The sequence below is a fragment of the Solanum verrucosum genome, unplaced genomic scaffold, assembly GCF_900185275.1.
Source record: "Solanum verrucosum unplaced genomic scaffold, falcon-dt-bn FXZP01000194.1, whole genome shotgun sequence".
Taxonomy (NCBI): Eukaryota; Viridiplantae; Streptophyta; class Magnoliopsida; order Solanales; family Solanaceae; genus Solanum; species Solanum verrucosum.
The window spans coordinates 647,241-663,674 of record NW_026020416.1 but is presented as its reverse complement, the minus strand read 5'-3'; positions in this window follow the sequence as shown (position 1 = coordinate 663,674).

The window sequence follows — 16,434 nt, the reverse complement described above, 5'->3', positions numbered from 1 at the left end:
TCATTTTACTCAGTCTAAGCCTAATAATCTAGTCAGAACCTACCCAGGACCCTTATTCTCCAAAAATCACCCAACCTAGAGCGAAAGAAGAGAATAGTCAACAGTTTCTTCCCAACAACAAGCAGAGGTGTTCTTCAAGGTTCTTCCCCGAAATCTATACAATTTCTCCGTAGATTTCATCACCAGGTATGTGTGATTTCACTAAAGGGTTCCTTTCATCTATTAGGTCCCTAGAATTTAGTAAATTTCTTGATTCTACATAGCTTGTTTAGACCTAGGGATTGTAAAATCTTGGGAATTTGTTGTGATTTCAGCTGCTATCGAATCCATAGTCCAAATAGTATGTTTTTTTTTGGAGACTTTGCATAATTCCTTGTATAAAACTCAGAACCCTAGTTTGTATAAGTTCTCCTAGTTCATGAATTATACTTGCTAGGTCAGTTAAACAGAATATCATGCTCTAGATTTTGAATGTCACATTCTCAGTATATAAATGTTGCATTCTTAGTTAGCATGTCAGTATTTTGAGCTATTCAGTGTTTAGTGGATTTTAGCTTCATATGTATTCAGTTAGGAGTAGACTTAGAACCGAGTTGGACTAGGATTCAGTGTACCATCAAAGTCCTAGAACTACGTGCCCATGTAGGATTATAATTCCCCTTTGTTGGGCTTCAGTATTAGTGATCACGCCACAGACATGCCTTTATACCCTTGGCAAGGTATATTGGGTCCTCTCGATGGGGGTAAATACATCAGACTCCACGTTCAGATTACGTGGTTTATTTCGATTAATAGTAGCTCCCACAGTCAAACACTTAGTGCATTTGACTAGTATTTAGCATGTACTTCAGCATTCAGTTCAGCATGTTACATTCATGATTAGTACTTGGTCATTGCATTTAGTTCAGTTCTTTTCAATTATACTTTAGTACATGTCTATATCTTGTTTCAAAATATGGCATTACTCAGTTATGTATTGTTCAACCTATATACTTTATTCAGCGTAGTATTTATATCCTACATGCTCAGTACATTCCAAGTACTGACGCATACTTTGCGCTACATCGTTACATGATATAGGTTGAGGTACTCAGCACCTAGATCTCGCATCGATTTTTGGTCCCCATTCAGTAGCTTTAGTGGTGAGTCCTCATATTTCGAGAATAATAAACATGCTTTCTATTTTAGTCTTTATTTCCAGTTTTCAGTTTTGTTAGAGTTAGCTCGGGGAATTTCCCAGCAACTTAACTCAGTTAGAGGCTTTTCAGACATAGTAGTAAATTCAGCTTGAGAGTTGTTAAGTGTTGTTTAAGTCATCACTAAAACTCTTACATTGTTCTATATTTACATTCAGACTAGTTGGGCTTGTTCCTCTTCAGATATCTATTAATTTAGCTTTCGCATAGTTCATGTTTTACAAAGTTAATTTCAATATGCTTATGATATGCTAGACTCAGGGTTAGCTTGGGGTCACTTGTGATCCTAGGTACCGTGTTACGTCAAGGGGGTAGCCTCGGGGCGTGACACCCATCAAAACCCTAGCACATTCTACTTGGGAATAAAATTTATTCATGGGCTATGAATTGGGGCTTTGTAGAGAGCCTAGAGGTATTTGCAATGCAGAGTTCCATACTCTTCATGTATAGGGTCTCCCCCCTAACAAAACTAATAAGTGCAGTTTTCTAATAATTTTCTTGCGGTTTCAAGGCTGCTATCTCTATGGTGACCACTCTCTTACCCTGCATTGTGCTTGGTGTTATATATGAAATGGATTTTCCCATTTGAGCTTGATGATTGTCTCCATAGTATGTTTTCTTTACTCGGGGTGTTTTGTGTTGACGTATTTTCCAATGAGAATTGGAGATGTCGTGTAGCTGGGATAGTTCTAGAGGCCACAAAATCCTTTAACCTAATCAAGTTTGTTGAGTTTGTGTCAAGAAATCACCCCCACCCCTCTCATTTGGAATGGAGCAGAATTGTGAGGGAAGGTAGCTCCCAAAAGTGATTGGGAGATTTTATTACCTGTGCAGTCTACCGTAGTAACCCACTTGGCCAGCAAACTATGCTAATGATGGGGCATCTTTTCAAACAAGGCACACGTTAGCAAGCCTCACTAAACATGTGCCGAGAGAAAACATTCAAGAGGGATGGTTATGTACTAGATATTTATCCTCTTTTTTTACCATAATTCATCATGTTATTGTTAATTTGTTACAAGTATTTGTGTTATATTATTTTTCTCATATATAATATATTTTCTTTTTTTATTTCCTAAAGTGTGTTTTCATGTACCAATACCAACATAAAATTTTATCTTTGATATCAATGGTGAAATTTCATTCACTACATTTTAATTTTACTTCTTAATTATTGTCTGATGGTGAATTATCATGTTTATTTTAAGAAGAAACTACCTAATTGCTTATCAATTCTTATTTGATGGTGTGATTATCATGTATCTAGATACGAGACATAAAGGAGGGTGACGAGTGAAATTTGTCTATGTAACCCACAAACATGTGAATCCACTTGGATATATTATATCTAGAACAAATTATACCTAATGTTGACCCCATGTATCTCGAGATACATAAATCTGGACACACCAAAATCTGGTATGATTCGTAATAATGCAAACTAGAGTGTATCTAAGTAATCAACTCCTAAACTAGTGATTTTTATATGAGTTTCCCTTATTTTAGTCACACTTTTTTTATTAAAAAAATTTTACTTGTATTTTAAAAAAAGTTTGTACACACGCGCGTACGCGCGCATACACACATGCATGCGCGCACATACACACACGTGCGCACGAACACACACACACACACACACATATATATATATATATATATTATTCATCACAAAAAGAAAACAATTTGATCAGGAGAGACTGAACAAGCCCTAGCTCTCTAAAACTTCAGAAAGATAGACATGCATATATCTGATGAGGGAGAGCCTAGGAACACCCTGACTATACACAAAGGGAGTTCCTAAAAAATTTATGCCATCCATATACGTGATGGACTTTTCTCTTTACGGTGGATCAAAGGATAGTTCATTGTTTCTCTTCATAGAGGTGCGAAAGGTTGTTAATTCCCATTTGTCCACATTGATGAATCCTCTGATTCGTACAGGGAGGTCCTTAATGTCGTGAAATAATTGGGATTGGTTCAGAGTGTGGCTCATGTAGGCCAATCTATCAACTACCTTGCTGGAATCTCAGTAACAGTGAACTACTGAAGAATTTGAAATAGATATGCATTCTCTTATCTCTTTGACTTCATTGATAATCTTCTAGGGAATAGTGTTGTTGAAATTCACACAATCAACTATCATTTTGGAGTTGCTTTCAACCATGATGTTGGTGAAACCATTTTCAACGCACCATTTGATGCAAAAAAAAAAAAAGGGTTGAGGCCTCTGCCCATATGCTAGTACCTTCACCTAATGGTTTAGTGAATGGACATATTAAGTCTCCATTAGGTCTTTGATGATTCCTCCAGCCTCACAAAAAAAACTTCTACAATTGTCGTATGTTTGAGTTTCACAAATATTGGTGGTGGTTTACTCCATTTAACGATAGTGATCTTTTTGTGGGTGATGGACCTGTTAAGAGATAAGTAAAGGTTAGTCCAATTGGCCTCTATATTGATGTTATGAAATTGATTATTAAAAATATGTGAAAGGTTGAAGAAGATTAGGTACAATACCCCAAAATTTTCTAATTTAAGACTCAAACTATTCTACATTTACGTATAAGATCATGTCGGGTGATTCTTAAATTGCTCATATGTATAAGGGTCAATTCTTTAGTGTAGAATAGATTTCGATATGTATTAAGGTCACAAGAACCCCCTAGCACAAAGTTGAGTTGAAAGCTTCCTTACCGGTTAAGTTTTGACATAAGATTCTAGTTAGGTCAACTTCAAACGACCATATCTCTCAGCTCATAATGAATTAGGTGGTCCATGACCTATCAAATAAAATTTCTTTGAGTTCTGTTTCCAATGCCACCAAGTTTGCCTCATTTTGAATTTGGAGTAAAATGTTAATGCCAGTTTTAATAAGGCCCCGTCAGATAGATGAAGGTTCACAGACGACTATATGGCCCGTGAAGTATTTCACGCACCGTGGAGCCTTAAACAATCGTGAAACCTTCCTTTTAAGGCACTCCATCAGCTTTTAAGTTGGGATCGTTTTGGTCTTTCCCCTATGGCGTTTTTAACCCTAGTTTAAGTATTTTTTTTTGAGTGTTTTAATTGACTATATCATTCAAATAACTAGTTTCAACAATCTAAACATTAAGTATTTACATATTATCTTAAACTCACCTAGTGTTCCTCTTCTCCAACAAGAACTCTAAAACCTTCGAGTCAAAAATCTAAGATACAAAGAGAATCCTTCCACCCAACGTTTTCTCACGTTCTTTCACTCTAAGAACTTCATAAAATAGTTAATTTATCAAGAACAATCACCAAGATTCCAAGATCAAAGGTTTCCTCCAAAAAGATAAAGTTCTTCCTCAAGCTCAAGATAAAATCAAGTCTCCACAAAAAATCTCAGTTTAATAGCTTCATAACCGGATATGTAAGGCTATTCATAGTGTTGGACTAATTCCTCACGCCCTACATCTTAATTCAGTCAATAGCAAGTTGAATCTAGGATTCTTCCTTACTTTAATGAGATTCCTATATTATGAGATTGTGATACTTTATGCACTGAAATTCTTGAATTGTTGTTCATGCTTGTAGTTCCACATGAACCCTATCTCTCTCTCTCTCTCTCTCTCTCTCTCTCTCTCTATATATATATATATATATATATATATATATATATATATATATATATTGAGTTTTACTAAAAGTTTTTTGAGCCAGCAATTCCCTTACTTTAATTTTAGAAACTAAAGTGAGTTTAAGAGAAAACTTTAAAAGAATTATTTTGAAAAAGAGCTTAAGGGAACTTAAAGAGTTCCGAATGTATCATTTTATATTGAAAAAGAGAGCACTATTTTTAGAAAAGTATAAGAGTTTTTAGTTTTTATATATCGATCCTGGACTTGAAAGATAAGTCCATAATTATATGTTTTGAATGCAAGTTTTGAACAGTGTCTTTTAAGAAAGAATCAAATGGTTTCATATGTACGATTTGACAGTTGAGAAAAACAAAGTATGATTGATGTTTTTGAAAAGTTCTTCAGTAAAGTAAAAGTCCATTTCTTTGTAAAGGGTGATTGAGCATAAAGGATATTGAATATTGAATATTTGGGAGTAGTATCGAGCACCAAATTGGGTAAGAGTCTATTTTTAACTCAAGTTCCATAAAATTATGTAGCCAACGTACAATAGGATATCACCAATTTATCATGTGACTCCTCACTGCCTCTAAGAAGGCCTATTAGATGGATCCATAGTTACAGTAGCGTCATATACCCCGACAAGGTATAGGTGACCCTTGCAACATGGATGAAACATTGTATCATTTCTAGGCTCATAGTAATGGTTATCGATTAGAGAAACTCCCCACAAAGTAAAGTATATTATTTTCATATTGCTTTTATTGCACATCTTATTGTAAAACTTAAATGGTTTCACTTCATGTTCATGTATTGATTCAATTGATTTGCTTTCAGTCCTTCAATTTATTTATTTGTTTATTCAGCCATATTACATACTCGTACATTCAATGTATTAATATTATTCGAGCTGCATCTTTTCTTCTGATGCAGATACATGTGTTTGCGATAATCAACAGACGCTCCGTTGAGATCACTTCACACTTCTTGATAGCTTTTGGTGAGACCTCCTTGCTTCCGAAGGACTCCACTTTTATATTCTGCTTAGTAGTATTAAGGTGTCATGGGTCTTGTCCCGACATCCTTCCTTAACAATAGAGGCTTCATAGATAATCAAAGTTAGATGTTTTCTCCCAATGAATTTATTGGAACTCATTCATGTTAAGTATTTCAAGACAGTGTTTCAAAGATTTAATTTGAATGATTTAAATGCTCATTTATTTAAGGCTTCCGCGTATCATATTGAGTCTCATGTCTATAGTTAGTCAAACCAAGGGTTTGCTTGGGGACCAGCAATGGTTCTCGACTGTCGGCCACGTCTATGGTGTAGGCACGGATCGTGACATTAAGGAGAGGGATCGCCTTAGATTGTGGATTTATTTCCCATATTTGACACTGCATCTACTCCTCCAGATCTCCAACAAGGTCAGTACTAGAATACATTTGAACATGAGCGATTGTATAGGGTTGTGGGTTTCTAGGTCGACCATTTGATAATTAACATTCAATAAGGCATGTTAGATACGGTGATCCCTATAGGGTCCGACACAACTTTCCAAAGGCCTCGCGCAAATTCGCCAAGTATAAACATGTGTTCAATGTCTTCCACACCTTAGGCTGCACAATAACTACAATTGGCCTGAAGTGGAATACTGAATCTAGCAATTCTTTGGTCAGTCGAGATTTTATCTCTAAGAGCTCTCTAAAGTATGAAATTCATCTTAAAATGTATGTTTTTTTTGCCAAGTCATTTTGTTGATCCAAGATTTTTCTCTTTTTATCCTAAAAAATTCCCAAGCAGAAGATATGGAAAATTCGCCCTCATTGTCTAATGTACAAATGGCTCTGTTAGGTACCTCAGGATAGAGCTTCACATTCATAGAGTATATATCCAATAGTACATGATCAGGGATAAAGAAATCTCATCCATCCCAAATCAATTAATGATCATATAACACTGCACTTAGAAGGATTTTGCTAGGTTTGACATCATACAAAAAATATTTATACAATGGTCCCTAACTACTCCATTTGTCAAACCACAGGGAGACCTCACCCTTGCCAATCTTTCATAGGATAAGATGATCAGCTCTCTCTCTGATCTACACATAGCTTGCCATGAGTGGGAATTTCCTGAGTACCATTTCTTAGTAACCAGGTGGGATATTTGACAATATTTGCTCAGAAATTCCTCTAAAGAGAATTACTCGTTCTTAAGTTCCACCATTGTTTTTCTTAGAACGCATCACATGTATCTTCAATTTTCCTGAATCTTGCTCATCTTTCCTTATATGGATGCACAAGGTTTGCCCAAGAGGACCAGTGATGAGATGTTTTTCAATATTGCCAATTTGTTGACTCCTCTTTCAATCTGATGAATACTCCCTTTAGTGGGGTATATCGATGCAAGTACATGAACTGGGAGAGCCAGCACAACATGTTTGATCAAACTGGCACTACCCCATTTGGATAGAAGTTTGGAGTGTCATCCTGAGATTTTGCTGAGAATGTTTCTTATCAGATCAAAAAATAAAATATTTAGTTTCTTCCCCATATAGATGGGGCATCCGAGGTATTTGGCAGGGAGGTCTTTGTACTCCAATCCATTGATGATTTCTATTCTAGTCATCTCTTATGGAGTAGAGTTCAGGGCCATCATGATGCACGACTTCTTCTTATTAAGAAACTGGCCCGAAATAGATTTATATTCAGCTAAAGTTTCCAAGATCAAGTTGATCGAATTCCTGCAACCACTAGAAAACAAAATTATATCGTCCGCAAAATCTAATTGGTTAATTTGTAGGCCTTTTTATTTCATACAAAAAGGAGTGAACACATTGTTATCAGACACTTTAAGTAATTTTTTAGAGAGGAATTCAGCACTTAAAACAAAGAGAGAGGTTGATAAGGAGTCTCCTTGTCTTAAGCCTCTTTCCGATCGGAAGAAGTCTTGTCTAGTGCCATTGACCAATGATAGAATGTATGCGTCCACTAATGGTCAATGGATCAGGTCCCTCTACAGAATTACAATAAATAAAGTAAACAGCAGAAGTAAAGCACACACAAGAGTTTTACGTGGAAACCCCCTTGCTCAATGGAGGAGAAAACCACGACCCGTCTCACATGATTTCAACCAAAACTCCATTAACTATAAAAGAGCAAAGTTTCATTTTACAAATCTCTAGTAATCTAGGAATTAAACTCATAATCCCTTCCCCCTTACTATAGCAACTCTACTACAAGCAGAAAACTAAGTAATAACTCTATTGCCCACTAAAGCAATAAACTCTAGTCGATTTAGACTTCAACAAAACACCAAGGCCAACTCTAGCCACCAACTACAGATCTCAAAGATAAGAGAGGAAACAAGCAACAACTCTACTGCATCCACACATCAACTAAATCTAGTTGACATTCCTAGGCAACTCTACCCAAGAAAACATCAAACCAACAATGAAAAGAGGCTTGACTAAAACATAGATGATTCGACTAACTAACTCTAGTTAATCCAACTCAAACAAAAAGCCTTAGACAAGCAACCAATATAGTTCTGCTATAACTCAGGAATAGATCTATAGAAGGTAAACACATAAACAATAAGCCTAGATGACAGCTAAGAACGAAGATAACTCTATCATGTCCCTTGTTGTTTTACAGAGAATGTTTCTTCAGAGAAATGGCCTTTTACCTTTGTGAGCTTGTGAATTTTTAGAATTCAAAAAACCAATTTTTGTTGTAAAAGAAAAGAACAATATAAGATGAGCACAAACCTTGAAGCACTACCATTGGATGAGAGTTTCACTACACCAAAGAGACTTTTAGTAGCATTTAATTTTTCTTTTAGCGGCAATAATTATTGCCACAAAAACATTTATCGGCATTTAATTTATTGTCATTGCATCCAATGTCGCTAAAGCCTTTAGCGGCATTTATTTAGAGTGCCGGTAAAGACCTCTATTATTGCCACTAAAAGTAAATATTTTTAGCGGCAATTACTATTGCCAGTAAAGTTGCCTTCAAAAATGTGATATCAAACATATTATATGGCTTCTGTTATTGCCAGCAAAGATGCAATAGACGACATATTTAACCACTTTTTTATAGCATAAAAAAAATTCATAAGAGATACATTTTTTTGGTAACTAATTTTTTTATTAATCACCCAAGAGAAAACATTACAAAGTCGTAGCCTAGTAATAACTCTGGCTAGCTTGTGACCAGAAATTCAAAGAAAACACAGCTAACAAATTGTTAAGAGAAACATATTAAAAGATGTCTTTTAGAACTAATCTGCTAACACCTGGACATGCTCTTGTGTGATAGATATATACCACTTCTTTGGCGAATAAGTCCTTCCACCTTTTAGGCGGCTTCTCAAGAATCCTTTGGTTTCTCTCAAAATTCAGCAAAGAACATTTTGATCTACCCTAGATTTGTTGAGTGATTATCCATTGGATGAATAGCTCCCAATTCACTGCCATGAGAAATCCAACTTCATTGATCACCACGAACCATAACAGCACATCACCACGAGAACCAAGGCAATCACTCCACCGATTATGTAAAAGCATTAGATTTCAATAAGTTAGCACAAATCAAACATCCAAAAATTAATTTGAGACAGTTAAAAGGTAAACTTAATGAACAAATTTGTAAACTTAATGTCAACTTTTTTAACCTTTGAGGACTTAAAATCTTTGAATTATAAGTTAAATAAAAACTACACAATCAAGCAAATTAGAGAGATTATGCAAATGATCTATGAATGAAAATCATGATTTCAAGCAAATTAGAAAGCTTATGCAAATGAGCTATGAATGAAAATCATGATTACAAGCAAATTAGAAAGCTTATGCAAATGAGCTATGAATGAAAAGCACAATTTTAAATTAAGTAGCAAGACTTGTGTCACGGACTTAGAGTGTTGGCTAAAGTTCCGTGCGGCCCTTGACAATTTACTCACTACTCTTTCAAGATCTTGTAAACTCAAGGAAGCCTTTAAGACTTGGATCGCTAAGAGAATGTTTTTAAGGAAAGACTTAGAAAGAACAAAGAGAGTTTTTGGAAGAAGGCTTTTGTATTGCTTTTGGAGAATGCTTTACACTTGAGTGATTGGATGGTTAGATGCCTTGCAAATGAATGGCACCACCTATTTATACTAACTCCTAGGGACTAAAGTACAATTTTAAATTACTTCCTAAGTCCCTAAACTTATTTACACAAAGGTCCCTCCCTAGAATCTTCTACTAATTCTAGGAAATTCTAAAGCTTTCCAAGAAAATATCTAGTCCCTCTTCTAGAATTCTCTACACATTCTAGAGAATTCTTTCTTGGAAACTATCTAGGACCTTCCATTACCTTCTAAGTCATTCTAGAGAATTCTAGGGAATTCTCTAGTCTTCTTGAATAATCTAGAGGGTTCTAGAGTCTTCCGGAAACCTCTCCATAACTCTAGACCCTTCCGCCCCTATTCGGACGCCAAATTTAACTGTGATGTGGCGGGACGTGACACTTGGCTCCACTTATTATTAGGCCCTTATTAAGGAACAAAATGTGAGATTTCCACTTTTATTGTAATTTGAGTCATGGTTCTCTATAAGTTTTACTCATTTCATTGACCTTTAGATTAAATCTTTAATTGTGTTATATAGACACCCGTTGATGAGAGTAGCCAAAGCTTTGATGCTAAGCTTCAAATCTTATTCATAAACACTCCCTCACCACTTCCTAACATTTTCTATTTTTTGTCTCTTTTTGCAACTAGCCACTTAGAAAGGAAAAGACCACAAAGACCAGCAAAGGCATTTAGCTCCATCCAACGAAAATAATTGTTGGCTTCCTTCCTTGTGTCATAATCTTGTTGTGTTCTAGCCTTATTAAGTTTGGCATCTGAAAATTCTCATGAATCAAGAAACAGAGCCATACACATCTTAAGACATGTATCTAAAGTGCAAGAAAGAGAGAATGGAGGTGAGGGCACAGGAAGAGGAGGTAAATTCCATTTGGATACGTATAACAATGAATTTGAGTTAAAAACTAAGCATTTGATAGCTCATGTCGGTAAGGGTAGAAAGAAAGGGAACCAAATGGAGTTCAAAAACTTTCATCATGTGTGTCCTTGTAAAAGTTTAGTGGTATCCCTGAAGTGTCCATTAATATAAATTACTAGGCTATGTAAGATAAAATGTGAGATTTCAACTATTATATAACTGCTAGGATATGTAAGATAAAATCCCCATGAACAAAGAAAATAGAGAAGCATGTGTTTTACTCATTAAGTAACTCAAAACAAGAGGATTTTCAGCATTAGGAGTTTTCACCAGAGCAAGTTTTTCGTCTTCAAATTTTATCTACGAAGTAACAAATAAATGACTTTTCAGCCATTTGGCTTAATTATAAAAAAAAGGGTTGAGCAGACACATGAATTTATGCAGATAAAAGGCAAAGAAATTCTCACATATAAGCCAGGCCCAACAGGAGCCAAATTGTATTGTCGCAGCTGCCTTAAATTCATTAACAAATGTATCATAGGAACCAAAGTCTATGTTAATTAGTTCTAATAATTTACCAGATAGCTCTCCTCCTTCATTGGGCTTCATAAATTCCCAAAAGAATTTATGCTTCCAGGTCTGAAATGTAAAATATAAAAGAACTTAGCATTATTTTGGAAAAAATAACTAAAAGTACATAAAATTATTAAACCATAAGATCACAAGATTTGAAGCATAGACATCTTTTTGTATTCAGTAGATTCAAGTAAGTTAAAATTAAGAAGATAAAAACTATTTAGAGATTGAGTGTAAACAAACCTCATGATTAATGCCATCACCAATAGTGATTCTCAATCTGTGAAACACCGAAGCCATATTATGTCATGTCATTTCAAGGCTTCATTATTCAGAGAAAAGAATAATCTAGCGGATAGCAAAGCTGGCCTAATCTAATAGCATATTTTAAGTTTATATCAACAGTCTTCTAACCATCTTTTTATTTCATTTTTTCCAAAATCCCTTCTTCCCTATATTTTTCTTTTCATACGGCATTGTACTAACTCAAATTACACAACCGATCAACATATAGAACTAATGTTGCTTCATGTAATTCAAGCGTCTATGCAAATTATGTTCATTATTTTTGAACCATCAATTTAGATTTTCTACGTTTTTAGTCTCAGAAAAATAGATTTAAACTAAAGATGAACCACTATAAAAATTGAAAGGTGCGTGCCTCCTTTTACTACTAGAATACCTCTCCTTCCTCAAAAGATCTCCAGTATTTATGTACTCCAACCCAAAAGTTTCAACAACCTTCAAAGACGAGTACATTTTTTCACCACCAGGATCAAAAATTGAAACTTCTAGAACTTGAACTTAATTAGAGAAGCACAACAATTCAATAATCAATTCTTCTGATTTATTAATTAGACTCAAATTAAGCAGTAATCCACCATTGAATTCAGTTATAGACTACAAATCTTATTGCATGTTTGTATTAGGGTTCTATTTAGAGGTGTAATATATTGAATGGTTAAAGAGGGATAGATCATAAACATGTTTTGCTCTTAAAAAGGCACTGTAATACTCTAATATACAATTGATTATGTGAGAAGAAATTTTCCAAACTACAACCAGAACACTCGAATATGTAATCGTCCGAGAGCTGCAAAGAAATCATGAATAAGATGAAGAAATGCCATATCTACAGATAGACTACTACACCAAAATTGAAAGCCCACAATGATGAAACGAAGGGAAGAAGAGGCGATGACGGAATGAATGAACCCAGAATGGGAATAAAGGTTGGGGTTGAGGTTGAGCAGAAGGAAGAGAGCAGAAAGTTTAGGGCCATTTGGAGATTTAGGGCAAAGTGTATATATATATATATATATATTAAAGAAATGGGAGTATTGGAGTATAAAGGGTCCGGGCACATTTTAATGGCATTTATGTTTAATTGCCGCTAATAGATGAAGTTAGAGGAGATATTAGTGGCATTTAGTTAATGGCCCCTAACATAATGCCACTAAAACCCTGTTATGCCATAGTGTTTGTTATTCTGCCAAAAGATGTGCACAAACTACAACAAGCTGCAACTTTTGGACAACTGCCTTTCTATAAGTTCAAAGTTTGTTAAATCATCAAAACTTTAGAGACAAGTTATTGCATAGAAAAATAACAACCAAGATGAAGTACCAGTTGCTGGAAATATGTCTATGAATTAAATCAGTACAGACTTCACAAAATCTCATTTCTCTCATCATGATACATAAGTAAGACCAAGAGACTCTATCATAGGCTTTGACCATTTCCAATTTCATGATAATTTTTTCCATTAGTATTTGACTAATTAATGTCAATCGCAATCTCTTGGGCCAATAAAATGTTCTCAGTGATGGATCTTCCTTTAATAAATCCACTTTGGTTGTTGCTAATGAGTAGTAATTTGGAAAATCTGAAGTTGAGGACTTTGGCAAAAATTTGATAGGCCTTATGTCATTAAAATGTTGGGGATGTGGAACTTTGGGGAGGAGAACAAGACAAGTGTGGGTAAGCCATTTAGGAAGTTTGTCATCACAAAAGAAAGCTCTGAGGGCAAAGACAAGATCAGTACTGATCATGTCCCAATAGGTCTTGGAGAGCTATCTGGGTCCATTGAGAAGACCACATCTCTAATTATTTCTTTCTCGGGTAGTACTGAGGAGTTAAAGTCCTCTTTGATGATGGGAGCAATAATGTCCAACTCAGAGTAGTCGACATAAACTGAATCTTGGCTAAATATACCTTTGAAGTAAGATCGAACAACTTTGGACACTTGACTAGTGCCCTCCACCCATTGATTGTATTCATTTTAGATATTGTAAATGCTCAATTTCCTTCTCTTGTCTTTGATGACACTGTGGAAGTATTTTGTATCTATGAGTAGAGGCGTATCTAAGGGGGGTCACCAGGTTCACGTGAACTCATGCTTCCGTCTCGAGATCATATATAGTAGTGTTATACTTTTTTTTTTTTTAAATATAGTTATGTGAACCAACACTTGAAGTGTGTTTTGTATGAAGGAAAACATTTTCCGGAAAATGTTTTTCAATTATCTCATGTTTGGTTGGGTAAAATGTTTTGGAAAATATTTTCCAAATCAACTCATTTTCCTCAAATTCAAGGAAAATGACATCCCTTCAAAATGTAAGGAAAATATTTTTCAAAACTTTCCTCCAACTTCAATACAACTTTTTTGTTGAAAAAATCAATTTTTTTATTGAAAAAATAAATTTTAATCTTTTTTTAAAATATATTTTTCAACTTCAATTTTTTTATTTTTTTACCCCACCCTTACCCCGATCCCCCCCCCCTCCTGCCAGCCCCCTACCCCCCTCCAAAATTTAAAGTTTGTTATTAAAAATTATTTCAAATTTCAAAATTTTATTTTCACCCTACCCTCAACCCCCCCCCCCCCAAAAAAAATAATAAATTTAAAGCTTGTTTTTTAAAATATACTTTCAATTTCAATTTTTTGTTTTTCACCCCCCACCCCTTAGCCAGCCCCACTACCACCCCCCTCCCCAAAAAAAATAATAATTAAAGTTTGTTTTTTTTAAAAAAATTCCAATTTTATTTTTTCACACCCATCATCCCCCCACCCCCAAAACAAATTAAGTTTGATTTTAAAAAATATTTTTAATTTCAATTTTGTTTTTTACCATATCTCACCCCTACCCCGCCCACCCTACCCGCGACCCCCACCCCACCCATCAGCCCCCCACCCCTCATCACCCCACCCTCCCAAAAAAAAAAAATTAAGTTTATTTTTTAAAAATATTTTCAATTTCAATTCAAAAACTATTTTCTACTCTCTAGTAAAAATAAAAGATATTTTCTCAAAAATAATTTTCATTCATAAATCAAACACCAAAAAAAAATTTCTAGTCACCAACCAAACATGAGAAAATAAGTCAAAAATCTACTTGTTTCCAGGAAAACATTTTCTAGGAAAACAGTTTCCTTCATACCAAACACACCCTCGGAGTATCATATAATGTGATAATGATTGGGTGCACCTTCTACGTGAGGTTAGAAGTTTGAATTTTATATTTATCTTGTTTTATTTTTCTTTTTAAAATTAGATAATTGGTAGCACTTTTGGCATTTCAATTAATTCAATATATATATATATATATATATATTAATTTTGGACCTATAATATTAAAAGTTTAACAATTTTCAGTAGTAAAAATCTAAATATAAATTTATATCTTAGATAAACTTTTCGAACAGTATACCTATAATCTCAAAATCTTAAATATGCCTCTATCCGTGAGTCTTTTGATCCTGGCCTTTTGTCTGAAAATGGAGTCTTGGATCTTTTAGGTACCTCATAAACTCCGCCTTGATGCTATTGAGATTAGTTCTGTTATCATCACTGTTGTCAGAGATCATCTTCATGTCCAGCTTAAAAATTTCTTCCTCAAGCCTTTTAAATTCATTATGCTCATTACCAAAGGTGTCTTTATACACGTGCAAACCTTCACTAGTTTTCTCATAGAGAGGAGTAATATCTATCTATATATAAAAGGAGAAGAAAAAATGACACATGTCAACACAACAAATTTTTCAGAATTTTAAATATTTTTAAATATTTAATAATCAATAATTAAATAAATAAATATAGACACATGTCAATAATTAGAATTAGAATGACACATGTCAACATCACAACAAATTAACAATTTTAAAATTCAAAAATTAATTTAAAATATTTTAATTATCTATCTTAAATTAACCAAAAGAAATAAAGGTTACTGTTTTTAATTTGGATTTTAAAGGAATCAGTTTCCACGAAAACTATTTTTAAATTTGAATTTAAAATATTTCTTTTTGAAATACAATTTTAAAATTGAAGTACAATTTAATATAATAATAATAATGATAATAATCTATCTATATATAAAAGGAGATGAAAAAATGACACATGTCAATAATTAGAATTAGAATGACACATGTCAACATCACACAAATTTGACAATTTTAAAATTCTAAAATTAATTTAAAATGTTTTAATTATCTATCTTAAATTAACCAAAAAGAAATAAAGGTTACTGTTTTTAATTTGGATTTTAAAGGAATCAGTTTCCACGAAAACTATTTTTAAATTTGAATTTAAAATATTTCTTTTTGAAATACAATTTTAAAATTGAAGTACAATTTAATATAATAATAATAATAATGATAATAATAATAATAATAATAATGATAATAACAATATAATAATAATAATAATAATAATAATAATAATAATAATCTATCTATCTATCTATCTATATATAATAGGAGAGAAAAAAATGTCACGTGTCATTACCACAATTATTCTTAAATTTTAGTTTTAAAACTGATATTTTTAGTTAATTTAAATAATAAATTCAATATTAAAAACAAAGAACAATATAAAACATTTTTTAAAAAAACGTTTTGAAACTTAACATTTAAATTCAATTTTAAAAACAAATAACAATATAAAACTACTTTTAAAAAAAATCTATTTTGGAACTTAATATTTAAATTCAACTTTAAAAATAAATAACAATATAAAACAATTTTTTTTTAAAAAAAAACATACATTTTGCAACTTACCGTTTAAATAAC